Below are 27,906 nucleotides of genomic sequence, written 5' to 3' on the forward strand. Positions count from 1 at the left end.
TTGAATGAGAAGGGTTTTGGCACTGTCATCTAACCGGTCTTTGTGAATCCTCTCCAGGGCGTGTATGTCAGCTAATAGAGACTCCATCTTCGCATTCCTCTCCCGCTTCAGATGAGCTCCATATTTAATAAACAGTTTTCTCACTACACATTTATGGGCTTCCCATGTTACAGCGGGCGTGGTGTCTCCCCCCGCGCAGAGGTCGAAATATTCTTTTACCGCCACCTGTACCCACTGCATAGTCACCTGACCTGTACCCACTGCATAGTCACCTGATCACCCAGTAGCGAGGTGTTCAATATCCACTGGCCTTGTTTGACAATCGGGCGCGTCAGGGAAACATTAAGGATTATCAAGGCATGATCGGAGAATACAATCTCATCTATTTCAGCATCCAGCAGACAGTGGAAGTCTCTGTGCTTGATAAAGAAGTGATCCAGCCTTGAGTACGAATCATGGACCGCGGAATAGAAGGAGTAGTCCCTGTCTGCCGGATGCTGCAACCTCCACGTATCTACCAGCTGGTGTTTGTGTAAACCTCGTTTGATCCGGCTATGGGCTGCCCTGGGCATGTTAGAGACCCCCCTCGAAGTATCCACTTCTGGATCCATTACAAAATTAAAGTCCCCTCCCATTATCAATGTGCCCTCTGAAAACTCATGTAGCATGTTCAGGAATCGCAGCAGGGCAATACACTGTCCTGTGTTGGGCAAGTAGAGGACCGCGAAAGTGAAGACCTGGGACTGGACCCGACCCTTTATCATAATCAATCTCCCCTCCTTGTCCGTGCGGGCCTCTATCAGCTCCCATGGCAAAGAGCTCGCTATTAGGATGCTAGTCCCTCTGGACCGTGGATCAGGAGATGGGGAATGGTAGACCGTCGAGTATCTCCGGTCAGAAAGCTTGTAAGGTTTGTCTAAACAATAATGGGTTTCCTGTAAAAAGATGAATTCGCCTTCTCCACAACAGATTCAAAAGGATTGAGCGTTTCTCTGGGCTGTGAAGGCCCTTGACATTTAGGGACCCCACTCTTAGGTCAGGTTTGGATACCTGCTTCATGACGATGACGAGGACCTACGGGTAAGCGACAAGGAGAAAACAGACAAACACACCACCAGGGGAAGCTCTGAGGAAAGTAGGAAGAGGGGGAAGGAAGGAGGAAAACTGAAAGAGTTGTGAGAAGAAGAGAGAATAGAGAGAGGAGGGAAAGAGAACAAACGAGATCAAAGAGTGGGAGAAGGGGTAGACGAGCCCCCCTCCCTAGATAGGATGCAGCTAAGAAAATTTAAGAAATGATAGCACAGCGGGAAAATTAAAAACGAAAAGAAGAGAGTATCATCATAGTATCATAGTTTTTAAGGTTGAAGGGAGACTCTAAGGGCGCCTTTGCACACTACGACATCGCATGTGCGATGTCGGTGGGGTAAAATCGAAAGTGACGCACATCCGGCGTCACTTGCGATGTCGTAGTGTGTAAATCCTAGATGATACGATGAAAGAGCGCAAAAGCGTCGTTATCGTATCATCGGTGCAGGCTCCGACATTTCCATAATGCCGGTGCTGCGACAGGTATGATGTTGTTCCTCGTTCCTGCGGCAGCACACATCGCTGTGTGAGAAGCCGCAGGAGCGAGGAACATCTCCTACCTGCCGCCGGCCACAATGCGGAAGGAAGGAGGTGGCCGGGATGTTTACATCCTGTTCATCTCCGCCCCTCCACCGCTATTGGCCGCCTACCATGTGATGTCGCTATGACGCCGCATGACCCGCCACCTTAGGAAAGAGGCGGGTCGCTGGCCAGAGCGACGGTCGCGGGGCAGGTGTGTGCATGTGAAGCTGGCGTAGCGATAATTTTCGCTATGCCAGCTATCACAAGATATCGTACCTGCGACGGCGGCGGGGACTATCGCGTGCGACATTGCAGCATCGGCTTGCGATGTCGCAACGTGCAAAGCCCGCCTAAGTCCATCTAGTTCAACCCGTAGCCTAACATGTTGATCCAGAGGAAGGCAAAAAAAAACCAATGTGGCACACAAGCTCCAATGGGGAAAAAAAATTCCTTCCTGACTCCACTACGGCAATCAGATTAGTTCCCTGGATCAACACCCTGTAATAAAATTTAATATATATAACTGGTAATATTATATTTTTCAAGAAAGGCGTCCAGGCTCTGCTTAAATGTTAGTAGTGAATCACTCATTACAACATCATGCGGCAGAGAGTTCCATAGTCTCAATGCTCGTACAGTAAAGAATCCTCGTCTGTGATTATGATTAAACCTTCTTTCCTCAAGACGTAGCGGATGCCCCCGTGTTCCAGTCGCAGACCTAGGTGTAAAAAGATCTTTGGAAAGGTCTCTGTATTGTCCCCTCATATATTTATACATTGTGATTAGATCCCCCCTAAGCCTTCGTTTTTCCATACTAAATAACCCCAAGTTTAATAACCTGTCTTGGTATTGCAGCCCACCCATTCCTCTAATAATCTTGGTCGCTCTTCCCATTATTTTATTAGCCCTGGCAGCAGTTGCCTGACACTGTCCACTAAAGTTAAGTTTACCATCCACCCATACACCCAAGTCTTTTTCTGTGTCTGTTTTACCCAGTGTTCTACAATTAAGTACATAATTATAAATTCTATTTCCTCTACCCAAGTGCATGACCTTACATTTATCTACATTAAACTTCAATTGCCACTTCTCAGCCCAATCCTCCAATTTACGTAAATCTCCCTGTAATATAAAATTATCCTCCTCTGTATTGATTACTCTGCAGAGTTTAGTATCATCTGCAAATATTAAAATTATACTCCGCATGCCCCCAACAAGGTCATTAATAAATATGTTGAAAAGAAGTGGGCCCAATACTGACCCCTGTGGTACCCCACTATGAACTGAGACCCAGTGCGAGTACGTACCATTAATAACAACCCTTTGTTTCCTATCACTGAGGCAGTTTTTAACCCAATTACACATATTTTCCCCTATCCCCATTATTCTCATTTTATGTACTAACCTTTTGTGTGGCACCGTATCAAAAGCTTTTGAAAAGTCCATATACACAACATCCACTGCATTTCCCTGGTCCAGGCTTGAACTTACCTCTTCATAGAAGCTGATCAAATTAGTTTGACAGGATCGATCCCTATTAAACCCATATTGATACTCTGTCATAAGGTTATTTTTCTTGAGATACTCCAGTATAGCATCTCTCAAGAAACCCTCAAGGATTTTACCAACCGTAGAGGTTAAACTTACCGGTCTATAATTTCCCGGCTCAGTTTTTGTCCCCTTTTTGAATATTGGCACCACATTTGCTATGCGCCAGTCCTGCGCCAGTCCTGCGCCAGTCCTGCGACCCTGTTATTAAAGAATCTGTGAAGATTAAAAATAATGGTCTATCTATCACAGAATTCAATTCCTGTAGTACTCTGGGGTGTATGCCATCCGGGCCCTGAGGTTTGTCAACCTTAGTGATTTCGAGGCGACGGCGTACTTCCTGCTGGGTTAAGCAGGTAATATTCAAGGGTGAATTTATGGTATCACTGGTCATGTCATCTGCCATGGCATTTTCTTGTATAAAAACCATAGAAAAAAAGTCATTCAGCAGGTTGGCTTTACCCCCATCCCCCTCCACCATTTCACCAAGACTATTTTTAAGGGGGCCAACACTATCGCTTTTCAGTTTTTTACTGTTTATGTAGTTAAAGAATATTTTAGGATTATTTTTACTTTCTCTCGCAATTAGTCTCTCTGTCTCAAATTTGGCTAACTTAATTTGCTTTTTACATATTTTATTTAATTTTCTATAATGATATAATGCCTCATCACTACCTACCCTCTTTAATTCTTTTAAGGCTTTCTGTTTTTCTTTTATTGCTTCCCTTACAGCTCTATTTAGCCATAGGGGTTTCCTCCTATTTCTAGCATGCTTGTTCCCATAGGGTATATTTTCTGCACAAGCCCTATTCAGGATACTCATAAAAGTCTCCCATTTGCTTTGTGTACTTTTATTACTTAGTACATCATCCCAGTTTATTGCACTAAGATCATCTCTCAACCGTTTAAAATTTGCTTTCCTGAAGTTTAGTGTCCTTGTAGCCCCTCTACTATGCATCTTACTAAAGAATACATGAAAACTTATTATTTTGTGATCACTATTCCCCAAGTAACCCCCAACTTGTATATTTGATATGTGGTCTGGCCTATTGGTTAGTACAAGGTCTAGTAGTGCTCCCCCTCTTGTGGGGTCCTGTACCATTTGTGAAAGGTAATTATCTTTCATTGTTATCAAAAATCTATTTCCTTTGCTGGAACTGCAAGTTTCCTTTCCCCAATTTATATCAGGATAGTTAAAGTCCCCCATAATAATTACCTCTCCGAGACTCGCTGCTTTATCAATTTGCTTTATGAGGAGATTCTCTACCTCTTCCATAATATTCGGTGTCTTATAACACACCCCTATCAGTATTTTATTATTCATTCTCCCCCCCCCCGATCTCCATCCATAGGGACATAGGGATGGGTTTTAAGGATGATTTTACATATAGACACACACCTCCCCCTCGCTTATTTGTACGGTCATTCCTGAATAGGCTATAACCCTGTAAATTAACAGCCCAGTCATAGCTCTCATCCAGCCATGTCTATGATATCCCCACTATATCATAATTTTTTTCCAACAATATTAATTCTAATTCCTCCACCTTATTTGTGAGGCTTCAGGCATTAGTGTACATGCACGTTACGTATGACTCTGTACCTCTATTCTTGCTTACTGTATTAACTGTCCTAACCCTTCCCCCTGTACAACCCCCAATTTCATTACTTGTGCCCTGGTCACTATCTGCACTACATTCCCCTTCTATAAAGTGAATACCCTCGCCCCCCCATTCCTAGTTTAAACACTCTTCCAACCTTCTAGCCATCGTTTGCCCCAGCACAGCTGCACCCTCCCCATTAAGATGCAGCCCATCCCTAGCATACAATCTGTAGCCAACTGAAAAGTCGGCCCAATTCTCCAGGAACCCAAAACCCTCTTTCCTACACCAAGTCCTGAGCCACCTGTTAACCTCCCTGATCTCCCTTTGCCTCTCTGGTGTGGCTCGTGGCACAGGTAGTATTTCCGAGGAAAACAGAGAAAGGGAAAGAGGAAAAGATAGACATCTCACGAGGAGCTCACAGACCTATGGACCAGCCCGAGGCCTACTAGGACACTATCGACGAGGTCAGGTATAAACACTCATGTGGAGCCCCCGACCCACCCTTAGATTAACTGACTACCGACCCTGCGCACATGCAAGAGGCGATACTTATTTTAAACTCTTAACAGCCTCTCCCCCGACACCCCCCCAGACCATGAACCATCCCATCCCCCCCCACACGCGAGGCAAAGAGGGAGACAATCACACAAGCCCCTCCCCAGATGTTAAACCGGGGCCCCTCTCTAGCGCAAATGGGCACATTTTAACCTCCCCTGTATCTCAAATCAATGCCGAGCCGACTTTTCAGCTCCATCCCCCAGATGGCGTCGAAGCTGGATCCTTTCCTCTCCTCTGCATCGGAGGACCCATGGACTCCCATGATAGCCAATCAGGAATGGTAAGGTCAGGCATTTCCAGAAATTTGCACAGTCCCGGTAGCTCTGCAGGATGTCTCAGCGCAACTGTGGATGACCCCTTCCGGCCAATGAGGTGAAACGGGTGCCCCCAGTTATACAAGGCATTCACCTCTTTGATTTTGACCAATAGCAGATGAAGCTGGCGTCTCATGTAGTGTGTGTGACTGGAAACGTCTGGAAAAAGCTTGATAACCGCACCATCCATCTTCACCGATCCGAACTCCCAGGCCTTCCTCAGGATCTGTTCCTTGTCCGTAAAATAATGTAAGCAGCAAAGAATATCTCTTGCAATAGAGGAATTGGCCCCTTGATTGGCTCTGGCAACTCTATGTACTTTGTCACATAGGTATGTGGCATCCAATAGTCTGGCGTTGACTTTATTAAATATTTCTTGCACTTTAAAACGGAGTGACTCTGCGGGCCAGTCCTCTGGGATACCCTTTAACCTTATATTGTTGCGACGACCTCTGTTCTCTTGATCATCCAGCAATAGTGCCATGTCCTTGAACCGGGTGTTATAAGACTCACAGTCCTTTTCCAGCCGTGATACTCTGCATTCCAAGGACTCCTGGTCTTGTTCAGTGGCTGTGACTCTATTTTCTAGGGCACCAATCTCCTCCCTCACTGAGGAAATGGCTTGTTAGTGGGACTGTTCAATTCTGCATACCAGTGCATCCAGGTCACTCTTGATTGGGAGGGCCAGTATAAGCTCCCTCCGTGCCTGAATGTCAGGTGCAGCATGTGAGTGGCCCGCTTGCAATGAGGAGATGGCTGGGCTGCCCAGGGGGGTCCCCCCACAGGGAGGAAGATGGCTGGGATGTCCCTGTCAGAAGACCCCTCGGGTGGGGGCAGGGGGCTGCAGTCCTTCTCTGGGCTCTGATGTGACAGGGACAGTGGCCCTTATAGTGTCCCCCGTTCAGTGTCCCCCCGCTCCTCCAGATCACCTCACCTTCCTCCATGTGGCGCTGCACCTCCCCCATGGCCGTCTTGTGTGCACCGCTGTGGACCCGCTCCATGCTGCTGCCTCTCCCCATCGGCGAGATCCTCCTTACAGCTTCAGCCCACGGCCCGCTTCCTCCTGTGGTCTCACTCCCACAGCAGACACGCTGCGCCTTGGCATTCCCCCCCTGGAGGACACAGCGTGGGGGTTTGCGCCATCTTGCCGCTGCTGCTCGCCTCTCGCTTCACATCAGGAGAGGGACCGCTGAGGAACCGCTCCATCCTCCCTCCTGTTTTCTGGGTCGCTGGTCCGGGCCCCACGGTGAGTACCCCTTGGGGCTTCTTTAGGGCGGCATTAGTCGGCGGAGAGGCCGAATTATAGATAATTTTGGGTGCAGGAGCTCTGTAAGGAAGCTTCCTCACACCACCATGTCTAGGCCACGCCCCCAGCTACATTTCTTTTCTAAGTTTTTCTTTTCAATTTTATTGGTCTTCCAAACAATTTTCACATGTTATCTTTTCTGAAGAATGTTCTTTACAGACATTTTCCCCACAAGTGGTACAGTATTGCTGAGTTTTCCTCTCTAAGTTTCTCGGACAAATGAAACAACGCTTTCGTTTTATTTCTCCTGACCCTGGAATATCCTGAAACTGTACGCCACACCGTTTCACTGCTTCTTTAGTTTGCTTTGGCAAGCATTTCATGTTGCTTTGCTCCATCATGTGAGGCATTACAAGTTCATGGCAAAGGTCCTTCAAGAATAGGCGTCTCCTTTCCTTCCTCCTTGCATGGAATTCTGGATGAGTTTCTGTATAAATAATGAATGAATTGAGGGCTGCTACATCAAGCATATTTAAAAAAATTACTACAGGCCAACATCTTGTTTGCCTCTTGTATGAATATTCTCCCACCATTTCATCCATTTTGTGTACACGTTCTTTAGTTTTATTGTAATACAGGATGATTTCTGGTTTCAATTTCCTGTCATTGCTATCAATACTGCAATCATGATGCATGGTACTGAGTAATATAACGGATTTATCCTTCTTCGCTTTGTAAGGTACCAGTGTCGCTTTGTTGTTCAAAGATACTCTCATAAAGTGTTCGCTGTGGATTGTGTTTCATTGCTTGAGGAATTTCTTGTCGGTTTGGCTTCATAGTACCAACAAGTGTAATAGCTTTTTCAAGCAGAAAATTTCCCAGTGCAATGTTGGTAAAATAATTGTCCATGGTAATGTTTCGCTTTGAATTGTATATTGGTACAGCAAGTGTTTTCACAATGTCAGACCCTAGATTTTTCTGTACTGGTGCATCAACTTCTTTGCCACAGTAGATAATCCCATTTATGCCATTATGCCATTTATTTATGTTGTATGAACTTGCAACGTCCTCTGAAGGGTACAAGTTGCTCATCTATTGTAACATTAGTACTAGGATTGTAAAGTTTGGTGCAATTTTTGATAAATATGTTCCAGATATAACTGATAGGGGCTAATTTGTCTGTTTGGAACCTCACTGCACGAGTTTGCTTATCATCAAATTCTATGTTTCTTCTAATTTCCTCATATGTGTCCACTGTCATTGTCGCTTTATAGTGTGGATCAGAAAGCGCGTCCAGAAATAATTCTCTGATTGGAACATCATACGATTTTTGACTCATTGCCAGCAGTATAAGTCCAATACATGCATAAAGTTCCTCTTTTGAGATATTTTTCCAGGACTTATTTTTTGCCAAAGCGATTTGACTTCCTTCTAGGTTTGAACATAAAAGGACCTCTTCTGCAATATTGTCAGAAAAAAAAGTACGGAATACGTCTTTAGGGAAAAAGTACATGGGACTTCCCACAGCTCCTTGAGCATATCTCACAATATTATATATTGGAGTACGTCTGATTAATAATAATAATAATAATAATTTTATTCATTTATATAGCGCTATTAATTCCACAGCGCTTTACATACATCAGCAACACTGTCCCCATTGGGGCTCACAATCTAGAGTCCCTATGTGTATGTCTTTGGAGTGTGGGAGGAAACCGGAGAACCCGGAGGAAAGCCACGCAAACACGGGGAGAACATACAAACTCCTTGCAGATGGTGTCCTTGGTGGGATTTGAACCCAGGACCCCAGCGCTGCAAAACTGCAGTGCTAACCACCGTGCCGCCCATAATGTCCCAAAAAAACATTCGTTTGGGATGTTCTACTTATCACTTCTTCAGAACCCACTGGATCCACTTCTTCATCAGAAGAATCACTGGATGAGGATGTTTGATTAGCTGGTGGCAGGTACTCTTCATCGGACAAAGATAGTTCACTTTCATCATCACTTTGAAACATAATTGCTTCAATATCTTGGTCAGTCAGACGCTTGGAGGAAGAGTGTGCCATTGCTGACTAAATGTTAGCAAACTAAAATAAAAAACAATGAACACAATTTGGGTTGTCCACTATTTGCTTGTATGTGACACACTGTAAGGGTAAAGTGCCCCCTTCCTCCTCTCACCCTCAGAAGCTTTTACCTTTTATACTTCCATTTAGGCCTCTTTCACACGTACGTGCCTCCGGTACGTGTTTGGCAGTTTTCTCACGTACCGGAGACACGTACACACGTGGACCTATGTATTCCTAATGTTTTGGACACACGTCAGTATTTTCGAACGGAACGTGTGTCCGTTCCATACTTTCGTGTGTCCGTGTGTTTCTCACGCTGACATGTCCGTTTTTCTTCGGCATCACGGGTGTCACACGGAACGCAAACGTGTCACACGTAATGCAAACGGACCACATGGATGTGTTTCGTGTGACACGCACCAGAGAAAAGTCATGTGTCTGTGAGCAAAAAAAAACCTTTACTCACCTTCTCCTGCCCTGCAGACTCTACCGCTGCTGTCACTTGCTGCCGACCGGTGCTCATTATGCTCATTGAATATTCACTTCACTGCAGCCGGAAGCAGCAGCAGCGGGGAGTCGGCAGGACCGGAGACCGAAGATCAGCACCACGGACAGCAACGCCAGGGACAGCTGAGTAGAAAGCTCCCGTTCTCTGTGTGTTATCACGGATAACACACGGAGAACACACGTGTGCCATACACACGGCACACCAAGGGCAAAACGCACCTCTGACACGTCCGTGAAAAACATGCGTGTTTTTCAGGGACGTGTGAAAGAGGCCTTAGGTGGTGTACAATTCTCTGGATGTTTGTGGCTCACAAGCTCTACCCTTTGCAAGCTTTTTATAGAAACAAAGAGACTGAAAATGAGTCAGACTTCTTCCCAACATCATATCATCATAGGTCCTTCAGCAATTAGATCACAGTGTATACTGCCCTCAGTACTCTACACAGCTCATTAATGTGTTCAGAAGTGCCTGAGCGGATGACATGGCCTTATCACTCCCTCCCAAAATCATATGACATCCTCACATAGCATGATCCAGCCCCTGGCCCCTCCACAAGCAACCCTGACTACAAATAAAGTAACTTGAGACACAAACACTGCTGAGTACATGATTAAAATAGCAGGAGCCTAATAGGCCCCTGTTCTATACAGATGTGGTTATCCCCAAAAAAGCATTGTTACACCAAAATGCCTGTCAAAAAAATGATATGAACAACTAGATATTACCAACAAAGACATATTTGAGGAATACCTAGAGTTTCAAAATGCTAACTAAAGTAATTTTGCAAATAATAGCAAAAAAGTGAGCACCGGGGCCTAAAAGGCTCCCGATATGCATTGTAGGGTTAAGGGGTCGCATGAACGGAAGGGTAGTCAGGAGAGCGGGGTCTGGTAACAGGAGGTCACGTATAATCATGAGGGGTAAACAGGGACGTAGTCAGGGCACAATCTGAGGGTCACAATACCAGAAAAGCACGTAGTAGTAAAAGGGAGCAAGCAAAGTTGAGGTCAGATAACGGTCAGAGGTCAAAGACAGGAATAGATACAGGAATAGGGAGCAGGCAGAGAGAAGTCCAATAACAGTCTGGGGTCAGAATACCAAGATCATAATACCAGCAAACACACAAACTGTGACCAAACAGCAGAGCTAGAGAATAATACAACTGGGGGAGCATGCTCAGTAAAGAAGCCTGAGCAATTACCCGGAAGATGGAACAGCTGAGTAACCAGTATCTCCCAGAACCAACCTGCACTCCAGTATAGTGACCAAGGTGCTAGTTCATTATCAAGGATGGCCCTTTAGAGCATATCCAAGGGCAAGATGCTCTACACAAAGGAATAGACACACTGCTAGATCTGTAAGTCCTGCAGAGCATCTCCAATTGCAAGATGCTCTGCACAAGGAATGGAAACACTTCCAGATCTGTAAGAGCCACAGAGCATCTCCAGGTCTGTGGGATTCTCTGCACAGAGAATCGTGACAGTACCTCTTCTTGGGGGGGGGGGGGGCATTGGACCCCCAGGTTTCCCAGGAAGGCCCTGACCAGATGACTGGCTCTGATCAAATGGGCCGGAACCCAAGGTCTCTATCCCTTCCAATGAATCAAGTATTGAAGGGAATTATGGACTCTACGAGAGTTAACGATCCTCTGTACCTCAAACTCGAACCCACCGTCAATAGAAAGAGGAGAAGGTGGGGATGAGGGAGACATCGGACGAGGGAGCAAATCTTTTCAATAGGGATTTATGAAACACATTAGGGATTTTCCAAGACTGAGACGGTTTTAGTCTAAAGGCAACAGGATTAATCATCTCCACGATCTCATTTGGTCCAATAAACTTAGGACCCAGCTTATCGGAGGGCACCTTGAATTTATTTTTCTGAAGACAACCAAACCTTATCTCCCACCTTAAAGATGGGACCCAAAGAGCGTCTCATATCAGCCTTAAGTTTCTGGCGACTTTGGGCTACCCCAATATTCTTTTGCACTTCCCTCAAGACATCCATCATTTTTTGTATGGCTACATCAATTCCTGGGCATCAAGAGCTCATCCTGGAAAATTCACCAAAATGAGGATGAATACTATAGTTGCAAAAGAAAGGCGAAGTTCCAGTAGATTGATTGACCCGACTGTTGAAAGCAAATTCTGCAAGTGGTAAGAATGAGCACCAGTCCTCCTGACGGGCTACGAGGAAACACCTCAAAATTTGTTCTGAAGACTGATTTTTCCTCTGTCTGCTGCTCGTTGGTTTCAGGGTGATAAGTAGAAGAAAAAGACAAATGAATACCTAACCTTTTAGAGAATGCCCTCCAAAATTTAGAAATGAATTGTACCCCCCTATCAGACACGATATTCAGGGGAATCCCATGCAATTTCACAATTTGATTGATAAATAACCTGGAAAGTGTTTTGGCATTGGGTAACCCTTATAATGGAACAAAGTGCGCTTGTTTGTTAAACTGGTCAACTACCGCCCATACCATAGTTTTCTCACTAGACACAGGTAAGTTGGTAATGAATTCCAAGGACACATGAGTCCATGGTCTTTCAGGAACTGGTAAAGCAGTTAATTCCCTGGTCGGCTGGTTCTGGCCAACTTTAGCGTACGCGCAAATTTCACAAGCAGATATGAAGTCATTAATATTATTACGTATAGATGCCCACAAAAAGAGTCTGGAAATAGTCCTCTGAGTGGCCGTGACCTCAAGGTAACCACTTAGCATAGAGTCATGAAATTCCTGTAACAAGCACAACCATTGGTGTAAATGAACAAATAACTTGGACTCTGGAGAAGTGGAAGGAGTCAATGACTGAGCACGACGAATCTCTGCCTCCAACTCAGAGGACACCATTGCCACCACAACACCCTGTTCAAGAATGGAGGACAGAGCACGATTTTTTTTAGAAAAATAAAAAAGGCCCATGGTCGCAAGTTGGTAAAGGTTTTAGGGCCTTGAGACAATACAGCTCCTACCCCAACCTTAGACGCATCTACCTCCACAATGTACGGTCTTGAGAGATCTGGCTGAATAAGACCGGCTTGGATGTAAAACATTGCTTCAACTTAAGAAAGGCCCCAACTGCTTCAGGTGACCAAACCCTCAGATCCGCCCCCTTATGTGTGAGATCAGTCAGAGGTTTAAAAATCTGGGAAAATCCTTTAATAAATTTTCTATAGTATTTGGCGAACAGCAAAAAATGTAACGAGGTCGCTATGTAGAACCCAATCAATAATAGCTTGTACCTTCCCAGGGTCCATTTTAAAGCCACCTGCAGACACAATGAACCCTAGAAAAGACATTTCCGGTACGGCAAATGTACATTTTCAGTCTTCGCAAATAAGGAATTTTCCCTAAGCCATTGTAGCACAGATCGGATATGTCCATAATGAGAATCTAAATCAGGTGAGAAAAATCAGAATATCATCCAAATACACCACAATAAACCTTCCAATGTAATCTAAAAAAATATCGTTCATGAAGTTTTGAAAAACCGCAAGCACATTAGTGAATCTGAAAGGCATAATAAGATTCTCAAAAAGAACCTTGGACATTAAAAATGCCATCTTCAACTTATCACTCTCCCAAATACGCATTAAATTATAAGCCCCTCTAAAATTGAGCTTGGAAAACCACTTGGCCCCAGTTAGCTGATTAGATTATAAAGGTTGGGGATATCTGGAAGCGGACAGGTATTTTTAATCTTACTTAATTCATGGAAATCAAGTCAGGGCCTGAGTCCACCATCCTTCTTTTTGACAAAGAAAAAAACAGCAGCAACAGGAGAGGAAGAAGGACAAATATGTCCTTTACATAAACTTTCACTTATGTACATCTTCATGGCAGCCCGTTCAGGACCAGATAAATTATACAGGCATGCTTTAGGCAATTTGGCATTAGGGAGAATATTAATAATACAATCATAAGGGTGATGGAGCGATAAAATCTCTGCTTCTTTTTCTGAAAAAATGTCTCTGAAATCCTTCAGGTACTCCAGAAGACCATCCGGACTAGCAGAGAAAACTTGCACAGAATTGAAACATTTTTTATGACAATCAGAACCCCATTAGATAATATCCCTTTGGCACCAATCAATGATATGATTATGTAAATGTAACCAAGGGATTCTGAGAACCAACCCCGCCGGCAAATTATCCATAAAATAACAAGAGATAGACTCAGTATGAAGAGATCCCACCTTGAATGTAAATTCCAGTTACATACTGGACCAAGTTGTGGAGTAACGGTGTTTTGTCCAGAGCAACAATCTGAATGGGTCCCTTCAAACTAACTGTCCCTAAACATAACTTCTTCACCAATCCAGAATCAATAAAATTCATAGAACACCCATACTCAATGAAAGCAGATGCTGAAATGAATCAATTCTCAAAGAGCAGTTCCACATTCACCAATACTTTACTTGAGGAGTTAAGCGGTACCTGGAAGTCTGGGTGACCTCCTCGATAATCACCCAGACTTAGGTGTTTTCCCAATGACTTGTCTGCCGGAGGGCAAGCTAAGCAGGTGTTCCGGAAATGTCCAGTGTGACTACAGTAGAAGCAAAGTCTTAACTCGCATCACCGTCTCCTCTCTTTTTCATTAGAAACGGCTGTGCCGACTTACATAGGCTCTGCTGCAATGAGATAATCCCGGCTTTGAAGACTGAAGAGAACCTCCTGTCGAACTTCTCATCTCTCCCGAATCCTACGGTCTATACGTATAGCCTGAGTCATGGCCTCCCCCAGTGAATCCAGAGGGGGATGGAGAGACAGTGTCCATTAACCCCTTCACGACAGCGGGCAGTAAAGTTACGTCTTATTTTTACGTGACTTAACTACCAGGAGCGTAACTTTACTGCCTAAAGTTCATTTGATTGACATGGCCATAGCAATGGCTTTCAAATGATTTCCCCTGCTGTTTCGTACAGCAGGAGACCTTTGCTTGACCCCAGGGGCGGTGGCATCGCCACCCCTCATTGACGATCGTTGTGATTGGCTGTTCAAATCTGAACCGCCAACCACATTGATCGCACTGGTTTCGGCTAAAACAATGCCTGAATCAGTGCGATCCAGTGAGATCCTGCTATGAGGTGCTGCAGCAGCTGCAGCAAATCATAGCAGGAGCCCCCCAGCCCCTGCAGCACTGATTGGAGCGATTGTGCTATGACGCGTAATCTCTCCAATTAGCGTGCAGTGGAGCAGTCTGATCTGGAGGTGACCGCCTTCCCCAGGCTTGTGTTGGCCTGGGGAGCCCTCCCCCAGCATGTCTGCAGCGTGCATCGGCTGGTACTTATAGTCCCACGCCAACGCTGCTTCCGCCGACGCTGCTCCCGCCGACGCTGCTCCTGCCGCTTTCTGATCGCCGCTCCTGCTCCCCGAGAATATTGCGCACTTCCGTGATGGCCCCTGCGCGCTCCCGTGATGGCCCTGCGCACTTCCGTGATGGCCCCTGTACACTCCCGTGATGGCACCTGCCCCCTGCCGATATGCCCCCCTGCCGATGTTCCCCCCACCTCCGCGATCTCTATTCTGCTCTCATTCTTCTGCCTCTGCTTCTCCAGTCTCCCCCTTCCCCCTCTCCATCTGCTGTCCCTCTCAGACGTCCCCTACCTGTTGTCACCGGATCGTACGAGCTCTTCATTGGTCCAATCACATCAGCCTCTATTGCTGGGTCCTTCCTGGATCCTCATAAGCTGTCCAACTTCCTGCCTGCTGCTCCAGTAATAAGCTGTCCATCTTGTTGCCTTCTATTCCTCCTGCAGGTCAGTGATCCTCCTGCTAATCCTCTGGGTACTGTGAGTATATTTTTTTTTTTTCTGTATACCCTGTCCGTTTTTACACCTCATCCGTTCATGTGTCCCGCCGAGCGCTAATCAGTAATGCATATAACGAATCTGCATCCGTGGTCAATTTTCGGCAGGAGTTTTTTTTTTTGTCTTGCGTTGTTTTTTTGCACATCATCCGTGTGTGCGTCCTGCAGTGGTCGAGCGCTGATCAGGGATGCAGATAATGGATCGGCATCCGTACACAATTTTCGGTGTGATTTTTTTTTTACGTATCCCCGTTGCATTTTGAATCTCATCCGTCCGTGCGTCCTGCAGCGGCCGATCAGTGATGCACATCACTGCACGGCGTCTGTCCATTGGAAAAGTCAAATTCTTCTCTTCCAAGCCCTGCCGTGCGCCCAAACAATTGATCTCCACCACATATGAGGTATTTGCGTACTCAGGAGAAATTGCACAATACATTTTATGGTGCATTTTTCCTGATACCCTTGTAAAAAAAAAAAAGTTACCTGGTTGAAGCAAAAATTTTGTGGTTTAAAAAAAAAAAAAAAAAAAAAAAAAAAAGATTTTCACGGCTCAAAGTTATCAACTTCTGGGGAGCCCCTGGGGGTACAAGGGGCTCACCAAACATCTAGATAAATTCCTTGAGGGGTCTAGTTCCAAAATGGGGTCACTTGTGGGGGAGCTCCATTGTTTAGGCACTTCAGGAAGCAGTGGCGTAACTAGAGTGCGATGGGCGAAATTTAGACCTGGGCCCCCCCTCCGGACGTTGGTCAGTAGAGTAGAGTCATATTATATATATATATATATATATATATATATATATATATATATATATATATATACATATATACATCCAGTGCATACACACACACTAGGCTGGGATAAATATATATAAATATATATATATATATATATATATATATATATATACACACACACCAGGATAGGCCCACACCCCGAGGGACAAATATATATCACATATATTTGTCGCCCAGGATGTGGGCCTATCCTAATATATTAATATATATATATATATATATATATATTATGTGAGACTGTGACCGGGGTTATCTATGACGGCCGGTATGTCTCGCCCCGGTCGTGCTCACTCCATGATAGAAAGTAAATCCACTATAGGGTTAATGCTGTTTCCCTACAGGCTGAAGGAAGGGTTAAATAGAATCAGGAACAAGGGCAGGTGTGCCGGGTGTGAGGGAGTGAACAGAACTCCCTGAGTTTTCTGCTGGAGAGGCACATGTATTGTGTTATGGACTTTTGTTTGGACATTAAAACCGTGTGCTGTGAACCTTAATGCCTGGATCCCGTGTCTTCTGCTGCGCAGCCGACCGTGCTATCTCACATATGGTGGAGAATCGGCGGGCATGACAGCCGGTGAGGTGTAGCATCCATCCCTGGTGACCCAGCTGCGCATGTCCTGGATTCGAGCGGCTATACTACAGCCCAAACCCGGCGACGCCATGGAGGACATACTAAAGCATTTGGCTCAGGCTAATGCACAGCAGCAACAGGCTAATGCACAGCAGCAACAGGCTAATGCACAGCAGCAACAGACCAATGCACACCTGCTCCAATCCTTGCAAGTGCAGGAAAAAAAATTCCAAGAACAGATGGATCAGGCCAATGCACGTCAGCAGCAAGCCTTGCAATTGCAGGAAAAAAGGCACCAAGAACAGATGGTTCTCCTGGCCAAGTCGATCCGTGCCGGACCGGCAGCAACAACCCCGGGACCGGGTGACGACGGCAGCGTCCGGAAAGCGGTGAGACAAGCGTTGCAAAAGATGACCCCGGGTGATGATGTGGAAGCGTTCCTGGCGGTGTTTGAGCGGGTGGCCGAGCGGGAAAAGCTGCCGACCCCGCAGTGGGCTGAGGTATTGTCGCCCTATCTGACGGGGGAACCCCAAAAAGCGTACCTGGACCTCTGTACCGAGGACGCCATTGACTATGTGACCCTGAAAGCCGAAATACTGGCTCGGTTGGGGGTGAATACCTATGTACGGGCTCAGCGGGTAAATCAGTGGTTCTTTGAGGAAGCCAAACCCGTACGCTCCCAGGCCTATGACTTGTTGCATCTTGTAAAAAAGTGGTTGCAGCCTGACACTCTGAGCCCGGCGCAAATGGTGGAAAGGGTAGTAGTGGATCGTTTTGTGCGCACTTTACCCGTCACCGTTCAACGGTGGGTCGGACAGGGTGACCCGAGTACCCTGGACCAATTAGTGTCCCTGGTAGAGCGGCATGTGGCTACGCAGGACTTGATATGGGACACTGAGACTTTGCGTACCGCCCGTCGGTCCGGCCCCTCCAAGCCTAGGGCCAAGGACCCACCGCTGACAACGGTGCAGGAGTCCCCTACCGTCCCGTCTGAGGCCGCGGCCGCCATTCCTGAGGTCCGGAAGGTTCTGTACCCTAAACGACAACCCGTCAAGGGGGTTTCCGTCCCCATTAGATGTTGGCGGTGCCAGCGGGTGGGACATATGGAAGCCCAGTGTCCACTCACCACGGAGCCCATGGATTGTGGGGTTACCCGGCGGGGTTCAATGTATGCTCAGGTGGTGTGTACCGCTGACCTGGTCTCCCCAGAGACGGAGCCCCACTTGTGCCAAATACAGGTGAATGGATGTCCGGTTACAGGATTGTTGGATTCCGGAAGCTTAGTGACCCTGGTGCGATCCACCTTGAGGGCTAAAGTAAAGGCCACAGGACGTACCGTGGGGGTGGTTTGCATACATGGGGACCGCCGAGACTATCCCACGGGGATTGTCACCATCACAGCACCTTGCGGTCAGGTGCAACATGAGGTGGGACTTCTTAACACTCTTCCCTATGACGTGATCCTAGGAAGGGATCTGCCCTATTTTTGGACTTTATGGAAGGGACCCCCTAAGTCTCCTCAGATATTGGTCAGTCCGGGACCTGAGCCCTACAATCCTGAATCCGGGACACCTGCCGTAGGGGTCCCCATGATAGGGACAGAATGTGAACCCGATAGGTCGCCCCTAGAGGTATTGGCAGGAGAGGCTGAGACGGTCGAACCCATCCCGGAGTTGGAGGCGTCCCCGGATACGTTTGGGACAGCCCAACTCCAGGACCCTACATTAATACATGCCCGGAGTCGGGTGACAGTAATTGACGGGGTGGCACAGCTGCCCGGTGCCCAGGTAAGGTACCCCCATTTCGCTCTTAAGCAGGATTTACTCTACCGGGTAGATGAAATACGGGGCGTGGGGGTAGAGCAGTTGGTGGTGCCCCAGCCGCATCGCCGGCGGGTCCTCGACTTGGCTCATAAACACCTGATGAGTGGCCACCTAGGGGTCAAGAAAACGCAGGAGCGAATATTGCAAAGGTTCTATTGGCCCGGGGTCTTTGGGGAGGTAAAACAGTTCTGCGAAACCTGCCCGGAGTGTCAGCTTACCGCACCCCTGACCCATTTTCGCAGTCCGTTGGTACCGTTACCCATTATAGAAGTCCCTTTTGAACGGATAGGGATGGATCTGGTGGGGCCCCTCGTAAAGTCCGCTCGAGGGCACCAACACATCCTAGTGATCGTTGACTATGCCACCCGGTACCCCGAGGCGATACCTCTCAGACATACTGCAGCAAAGCTTATAGCTCGGGAGTTGTTTGCAGTGTTCTGCCGGGTGGGGTTGCCCAAGGAGATCCTTACGGATCAGGGGACCCCGTTCATGTCTAAAGTGACCAAAGAGCTATGCCCGCATTCTCCACCATATGTGAGGTAGCACGGTCGGCTGCGCAGCAGAAGACACGGGATCCAGGCATTAAGGTTCACAGCACACGGTTTTAATGTCCAAACAAAAGTCCATAACACAATACATGTGCCTCTCCAGCAGAAAACTCAGGGAGTTCTGTTCACTCCCTCACACCCGGCACACCTGCCCTTGTTCCTGATTCTATTTAACCCTTCCTTCAGCCTGTAGGGAAACAGCATTAACCCTATAGTGGATTTACTTTCTATCATGGAGTGAGCACAACCGGGGCGAGACATACCGGCCGTCATAGATAACCCCGGTCACAGTCTCACAATATACATATATATACATATATATACAGTATATATATTTATCCCAGCCTAGTGTGTGTGTATGCACCGTATGTGTACATATAATATATATATATATAGAGAGAGAGATATGTATGTATAAAATACATACATACACACACACACACACACACTAGGTTGGGATTTTTTATATATATATATATATATATATATATATATATTATATATATATATATGTCCCTCAGGTTGGCCCCTACGCTGCTATATATATATATTTTTATATGCCCCCTATACTGCATTGAACAAATATAAACTCACCTGATGCAGGGTTCTCCTGGTGGCCCCAGCGCCGACGGATCAGAGCAGTCTCATCGCTCGCGCAAGATATCAAAGTCCCGACACTTTGCGGTGACGTCACCACTGTGGGACTCTGATGTCCTGCGCGTGCGCTCATGCAGCAGTGCAGGGAAATCATATTTCCCAGCACTACCGCAGAGGTTAACTACATCGGCGCGCTGTATGCGCCGATATAGTTAACAGTAGCGCAGCTCCGGTTGGGCGTCCTCTGAGCACGGGTACCCCCTCCCCCGGTAGCTGCGCTACTGTTTGAAAGTAAAGTAACGGCTGAGAGGAGCCGGCTGTTTCTCTGAACGGCAGGCGCCGGCCGTGGGCCCCAAACCTGCCCGGGCCCGGTCACAGTGGCGATCGCTGCGACCGCGGTCGTTACGCCCCTATGAGGGAGTCTCCAAATGCAACATGACGTCCGCTAATGATTCCAACCAATTTTGCTTTCAAATGCCGCTTCTTCCATTCTGAGCCCCGCCATGCGCCCAAACAATTACTTTCCACCACATATGAGGTATATGCATACTCAGGAAAAATTGCACAATACGTTTTATGGTGCATTTTTTTCCTGATACCCATATGAAAAAACAAAGCTATCTGGTTCAAGTAACAGTTTTGTGGTAAAAAAAATATATATATATATTTTCACTGCTCAACGTTATCAACTTCGGTGCAGCCCCCGGGGGTTCAAAAGACTCACCAAACATCTAGATACATTTATTGAGGGGTCTAGTTCCAAAATGGGGTCACTTGTGGGGGAGCTCCATTATTTAGGCACCTCAAGAGTCTTCAAACCCGACATGGAATCCACTAATGAGTGCAGCTATTTTCATTTTTTCCTTCCACGTTGCTTTGGTTCCTGTGAAGCACCTGAAGGGTTAATAAACTTCTTGGATGTGGTTTAGAGCATTATGAGGGGTACAGTTTTTAGAATGGTGTCACTTTTGGGTATTTTCTGCCTCTCAAAGTCACCTCAAATGGGACGTGGTCCCTAAAAAAATGATTTTGTAATTTTTGTTGGAAAAATTAGAAATTGCTGATGAACTTTGACCCCTTCTAACTTCCTAACGAAAAAAAAAATGTGTTTCGAAAATTGCGCTGGTGTAAAGTAGACATATGGTAAATTTTATTTAGTAACTATTTTGTGTGCCAGAATTCTTGGATTTATGGGCATAAAATTTCAAATTTTGAAAACTGAAATTTTCAAAATTTTCGCAAAATTTCCGAAATTTTCACAAACGCAAAACATATCGGCCTATTATTACCACTATCATGAAGTATAATTTGTCACAAAAAACTATGTCAGAATTGTCCGGATCCATTGAAACGTTCCAGAGTTATAACCTGTCAAACTGACACTGGTCAGAATTGCGAAAAATGGCCCGGTCATTAGGGTGTTTTAGTGGTCGAGGGTGAAGGGGTTAACATATCCGACAGGCCTCTGAAAAACTGCCACTTTAGGCCTGCGTAATTACACGGGACCTCAGATGACCACTGTCTGAACTTCGAACTATACAACTCTGCAGTGCAGCCTGCCTATTTGTCAGATTCATAATCTTAGGCTTCGCCAATTGGACTCTGTCAGGTTTGTCATATATCAGTCCCAGAGCATCATAAAAGGCATCAATGGAAGACCATTCTAGGGCTACCGGAGATGCAAAAAATGCCCACGTCTGAGGACCCCCCTTAAAAAAGGACATAACTCCTACCCGCTGGGACTCATTCCCTGACGATCGGGGTTGCAACACAAAATACAATTTGCAGCTCTCCCTAAAAACTCTGAACTGGTCTTTCTCCCCTGAGCACTTATCAGGGAGAGCTACCAAGGGTTCAGGGGAGCTTATCCCTGCTGTTTTGTTCGGGTCTACTGTACACTTATAATGTTCTAGTCATTTTTGACCGCACCTATTAAACTCTTGATTTTTAGCTAATTTAAATGTTATTTAAATACCTGTTTCATTATTGTACTGTATGTAAACATGGCTGTTCATAAACAAATGAAATAAAAAATGTAATTTTTATTTTTTTGTGTCAAAAAATGTTACTTGGCCTTATTGCAATATACATGCATATTGCACATTTGCACATACAAAAATATTCTTTACATAACTATAAACTATAACTAATAACAAACTGTATGTAAATATATTTTAAAAAAATAAACTAAAAATAAAAAGTTCACTTTTTTCTATATAAAATGGTAAATAAGGTTCACAGTGCTAAATTTACTGTTTGCATTTGCCGCAAGTATAGTTTACATGTTTTTTGCATAAGTACTTTGCACAACTGTAATGTATCCCATTTGTTTTGTGGTTACTTGATGTTGGAGAGAAGGGGCATTGTTTCCATTTTAGGCTGGTTGCGTTGCTGGTGGAGGCCGTGGGTATCATAGCAGTGCTGGTGGAAGCCGTTGGTTCACTTTCTTTAGCATGCTGTTGGATCCTGTGGACAATGGCTGCCGCTCCATTATCTCTGGGTGTTACTTTTCTTTCTTCAATATATGGGCTAATCAGTGATTTTCCCAACTCCTCTATAAAAATTCTTCTTTTATATAGTTTATCTTTGTTCCAATATGGGTCTATTTCATGCTATAACACACATGCATTGTATGCCGGCACATCAAGACTGTAGCAAAAAACCAACCATTGGCCACCGATTTGTTTTGCGTTTACAGGTTTAAGTGACTGAGTTGATTTAGAGCAGGGGTCTCAAACTCAGCTGAGTATAATGGCCGCACATAGAAAAAAAAATATTTGGGGGGCCACATTCTTTGCTGGACTCAGTGACATTTTTAGTGATCGCATATATTTTTTTATACACTGTGTGCAGAATTATTAGTCAAATGAGTATTTTGATCACATAATTTTTATACATGTTGTCCTACTCCAAGCTGTATAGCAATTAAGTAAATCAGGTGATGTGCATCTCTGTAATGAGGAGGGGTGTGGTGTAATGACATCAACACCCTATATAAGGTGTGCTTAATTATTAGGCAACTTCCTTTCCTTTGGCAAAATGGGTCAGAAGAGAGATTTGACTGGCTCTGAAAAGTCCAAAATTGTGAAATGTCTTGCAGAGGGATGCAGCAGTCTTGAACTTGCCAAACTTTTGAAGCATGATCACCGAACAATCAAGTGTTTCATGGCAAATAGCCAACAGGGTCGCAAGAAGCATGTTGGGCAGCAAAGGCGCAAAATAACTGCCCATGAATTGAGGAAAATTAAGCGTGAAGCTGCCAAGATGCCATTTGCCACCAGTTTGGCCATATTTTAGAGCTGCAACGTTACTGGAGTATCAAAAAGTACAAGGTGTGCCATACTCAGGGACATGGCCAAGGTAAGGAAGGCTGAAAAACGACCACCTTTGAACAAGGAACATAAGATAAAATGTTAAGACTGGGCCAAGAAATATCTTAAGACTGATTTTTCAAAGGTTTTATGGACTGATGAAATGAGTGACTCTTGATGGGCCAGATGGATGGGCCAGAGGCTGGATCAGTAAAGGGCAGAGAGCTCCACTCCGATTCAGATGCCAGCAAAGTGGAGATGGAGTACTGGTATGAGCTGGTATCACCAAAGATGAACTTGTGGGACCTTTTTGGGTTGAGGATGGAGTGAAGCTCAATTCTCAGACCTACTGCCAGTTTCTGGAAGACAACTTCTTCAAGCAGTGGTACAGGAAGAAGTCGGTATTGTTCAAGAAAAACTTGATTTTCATGCAGGACAATGCTCCATCACATGCATCCAACTACTCCACAGCGTGGCTGGCCAGTAAAGGTCTAAAAGATGAAAAAATAATGACATGGCCCCCTTGTTCACCTGATCTGAACCCCATAGAGAACCTGTGGTCCTTCATAAAATGTGAGATCTACAGGGAGGGAAAACAGTACACCTCTCAGAACAGTGTGTGGGAGGCTGTGGTGGCTGCTGCATGCAATGTTGATCATAAACAGATCAAGCAACTGACAGAATCTATGGATGGTAGGCTGTTGAGTGTCATCATAAAGAAAGGTGGCTATATTGGTCACTAATTTTTTGAGGTTTTGTTTTTGCATGTCAGAAATGTTTATTTCTAAATTTTGTGCAGTTATATTGGTTTACCTGGTGAAAATAAACAAGTGAGATGGGAATATATTTGGTTTTTATTAAGTTGCTTAATAATTCTGCACAGTAATAGTTACCTGCACAAACAGATATCCTCCTAAGATAGCCAAATCTAAAACAAAACCCACTCCAACTTCCAAAAATATTAGGCTTTGATATTTAGGAGTCTTTTGGGTTGATGGAGAACATAGTTGTTGATCAATAATAAAAAAAACCCTCTAAAATACAACTTGCCTAATAATTCTGCACACAGTATACACCTTTGGATCACATTTTATGAACAATTTTTGCTTGCTTATTATAATAAATGTGCACTTTTTTATTTCCGTTTTTTATATTAAAAATACTTTTTATGGGAAAAAAATCATACTTTATTTTGATTTTTTTTTTATATATATACATTTTTTCCCCTTCTTGTAAGTAATATGGCTTTACAATTACCACCATATAGTAATTTTGTCTAACATTTTGTAGTTATATTTCCATCCTGGTCCTCATCTTTTAGTAATGTCTTCTTCTTGTAGTAATGTGCCCATAATGTCCAGTTGTAGTAATGTGCCCATATTTTTCCCTGTGGTAATGTGTCCATATTGTCTCCTGTGGTAATGTGCTCATATTGTCCTTTATAGTAGTGTGCCCATACTGTGACCTTGTAGTAATGTGCCCATATTGTCCCCTGTGGTAATGTGCCCATATTATCCCCTGTGGTAATTTGCCCATATTGTCCCCATCTTCTAGTAATGTGCCCATATTGTGCCCTTGTAGTAATGTGCCCATATTCTGCCCTTGTAGTAAAGTGCCCATGTTGTCCCCCTGTAGTAATGTGCCCACATTGCCCCATCTTGTAATGTGCCCACATTGCCCCATCTTGTAGTAATGTGCCCACATTGCCCCATCTTGTAGTAATGTGCCTATATTGCCCCATCTTGTACTAATGTGCCTATATTGTACCTTGTGGTAATGTGCTGATACTGTCCCCTTGTAGTAATGTCCCATCTTGTAGTAATATCCCGTTATGACGTTATTCATATGCAAAAATGATTCTTCTCACCTTTCCTTCGTTCCCTGGGTGTCTTCCGTGCTTGCTTCTTGCAGCTCGCAGGCACCTAGACCCCGTGAATGCCGTGAGGATTGCTGTCTGGTGCAAATGGCCACCACCATCAGTGTTTTCCTGCTCTCCTCACATATTTACTAATGGCAGCTGCACCGGCCAATAAGAATACACCCACGTTAGCTGCTGGCCTCAGATTGTCCGGTGGCAGCTGCCATTAGTAAAGCTGTGTAGAGGCGTGGTTCTCTGCGCAGTGGCGCAAATTATACTTGCCGAAAGGAAAGTGCTGACTGTGGTGGCCCGGTGTATGTACCGGGTCGCAATCGTCATGGGGTTTAGGTGTCTGCGGGCTGCAACAACCAGCCTTAGGGGCTGCATGTGGCCCACGGTCCGCGTGTTTGAGACCTCTGATCTAGAGTATCAACTGCCCCTTTTGTGGCATTGTAATGTAAAATCATGTCCGGCTTTCTGTCGTCTCGATTACTGATTGTACTATCATGATACATTGTGCTCTTCAAAATGACCTCTTTGTGTTTTTTTTGGAACATAACAAACTACTGTTGTATTCTCAGTAAAATAAAATGTAGAACTATGAACGTCTCTCTTACTGAGGATACCTTGCGGCAGTTCTGGCTTATTTTTTCTAACAGTACCCAGCATGATCATTTTTCTTTTCAGCAACATGTACCCCAGTTGGTAGGATGTGAAAAAATTGTTGCATGTGACATTTTGTTCTTTGCGTCCGTGTGTCAAATCCAAAACTACTCGCATACCTTGATTTTTTCTTTCAGCTCTTTCTCCAGTGTTTTCTCCTATATATACCTGAACATATACAGTGTATGAACTTTTGCTGTCGCAGAGTCCATATTTTGATGCCGTACTTTGCAGGCTTACTTGAAACATACTATCTGAACAGGCACTATCTCTGAATGACACCAGTTGTTCATCTACAGTCACATTTTCACCAGTATTATAAAATGTTGTTAGAATTTCTACCCATTTATTCCACAAATCTCTAATGGGGCAAGTTTGTCTGTGGCTCTTTCAATTAAATTGGTTTTATTATCAAACTGAAAGACTCTTGAAATATTTCAAGAGACATTTTGGCCCTAAATATGTGGCGACTAGTTTCGGAATTCAATAAACTTTTGGTTGATTCACTATACGATCTGTACACTTTTGCTAACAGTAGTAAACCAATCAAAGCATTTAGAGTTGTGAAATAGAAATTCTTTCATTTCTCGCCATAAACTTGTTGTCCCTCAATGTTTGTCATTTGTATTATGATGTTTTGTATGGTTATATTCATGAACAATTTGAATGCAGATTGTATGTCATCAAATCTTGATATAGCGTACCTAGTAGGACCTGGAGTATCTTTTATGACATTTGAAGAAGACCTTCTACTTGCCTGAGCAGAAGGCTGCAAGTTCCAAACTAAATCTTTGTTTTTCAAATGGATTTCTTGCATCCAACTAGTTGTCTGGGTTTCCTCATCAGATTCCACTTCAGAATCAGATTTCTCTGCATTGGTTTTCCCATCACTCATGTGGTCCTCCTCTTCGGACACATTTTCAAGCTGGACATCATCATCTGAATTGGAGGCGTTTACAAGCTCTTCCAAGTCAGCTTTAGTACTAGAAAATTGCCCCTGCAACCGAGTCTGAGAAAACGCTAATCTCTGCTGCTCCGTGGCTAAATCCTGGGTTAACCGAGTCAGATTTGCCACTTCCTCGCAAAGAGTACGTAGATGATCCATGGGTGGGGGGGGGATGTCTGGCCAGTTATAATGTAACGCTTGTTATTACCTTAATGGGTCTCATGAATGGAAAGGTAGTCAGGAGAGCCGGGGTCTGGTAACAGGAGGTCATGTATAATCATAAAGGGTAAACAGGGACATAGGGCACAACCTGAGGGTCACAATACCAGAAGTGCACGCAGTGGTAAAAGGGATCAAGCAAAGACAAGGTAAGATAATAGTCCGGGGTCAAAGACAGAAATACATGATAGGAATAGGGAGCAGGGAGAGAGAAGTCCAATAACAGCCCCAGGTCAAAATACCAAGATCAGAATACCAGCAGACACACAAACTATGACCACACAGCAGAGCCAGACAATACAACTGGCAGAGTTCTGGGGGAGCATGCTCAGTAAAGAAGCCGGAGAAATTACCCAGAATATGGAACAGCTGAGTAACCAGCACCTCCCAGAACCAACCTGGACTCCCGTATCGTGACCATGCTGTTAGTTCATTATCAAGGATGGCGTCGCAGAGCATCTCCAAGGGCAAGATGTTCTGCACAAAGGAATAGACACCCTGCCAGATTTGTAGGTGCTGCAGAGCATCTCCAGGTATCTGAGATGCTCTGCACAGAGAATCGTGACAACATGTAAGCAGGAGATACTTTTTTCAGGCACAGTGGAAAGCTCAGATGGGAAGGAGTATCATATTGCAGTGCAGATTTTGCTGGTGTGATTTGTGGAAAAGCATCAAAAGATGGACACTGTTGTATTACAGACCAGAGAGAGTGCACAGTTTTTCTATCTGTCTCATTATAGTGAAGGTACCATCAGGGGTTCCATCTGAATCCTGTATTTCAGACATTTACACGTAAACCGTAGTGTATGCACTCAGCATAGAGCGCAGGATAAATGTGAGACGAGCCTTTCTGCGATCTTTTGGGAGGGAGAATAACCAAATCATTAGCAGGTCGTGAATTTTTTAAATGTATTTTTTATGCCATACACCATGCAGTATAAGTGATAAGATGCTTTTATCCTGTGGGGTGGTGTGATTACAGCGATACCACGTTTATATTTGGGTTTTTATGTTTGGCTACTATCATACAGTAAAACAATGGTTTAAAAAAGTTTTTGCATCACCATGTTTTGAGAGCTATATTTTTTTCAATTTTCTGGGGTTTTTTTGCAGGATCAGATGGCGTTTTTATAGATTCCATTGTCGGGTACATAACATTTTTTTTTTATTGCTTTTTATTAAGATTTTTGCAGGCAGAATGAACTAAAACCAGCAATTCAAAAATGTATTTTTCCACTGATTGAGCTGTGTGGTGGCTTGTTTTTTTGCGGGACAAGTTGACCTTTCAGGGATACCATATTTACAT

The 27,906-nt window shown here is 44.8% G+C and overlaps 1 protein-coding gene and 1 pseudogene across 1 annotated transcript in view; one reads left to right on the forward strand and one right to left on the reverse strand.

Moving 5' to 3' along the window:
- The window catches only part of COMTD1 (catechol-O-methyltransferase domain containing 1), a 366,090-nt gene that overhangs the window by 76,134 nt on the left and 262,050 nt on the right, over positions 1 to 27,906 (forward strand). The gene's annotated exons all lie outside the window — the stretch shown is intronic.
- LOC142310511 (uncharacterized) lies at positions 7,596 to 26,540 on the reverse strand (annotated as a pseudogene).

The sequence above is a fragment of the Anomaloglossus baeobatrachus genome, chromosome 5, assembly GCF_048569485.1.
Source record: "Anomaloglossus baeobatrachus isolate aAnoBae1 chromosome 5, aAnoBae1.hap1, whole genome shotgun sequence".
NCBI classification, from domain to species: Eukaryota; Metazoa; Chordata; class Amphibia; order Anura; family Aromobatidae; genus Anomaloglossus; species Anomaloglossus baeobatrachus.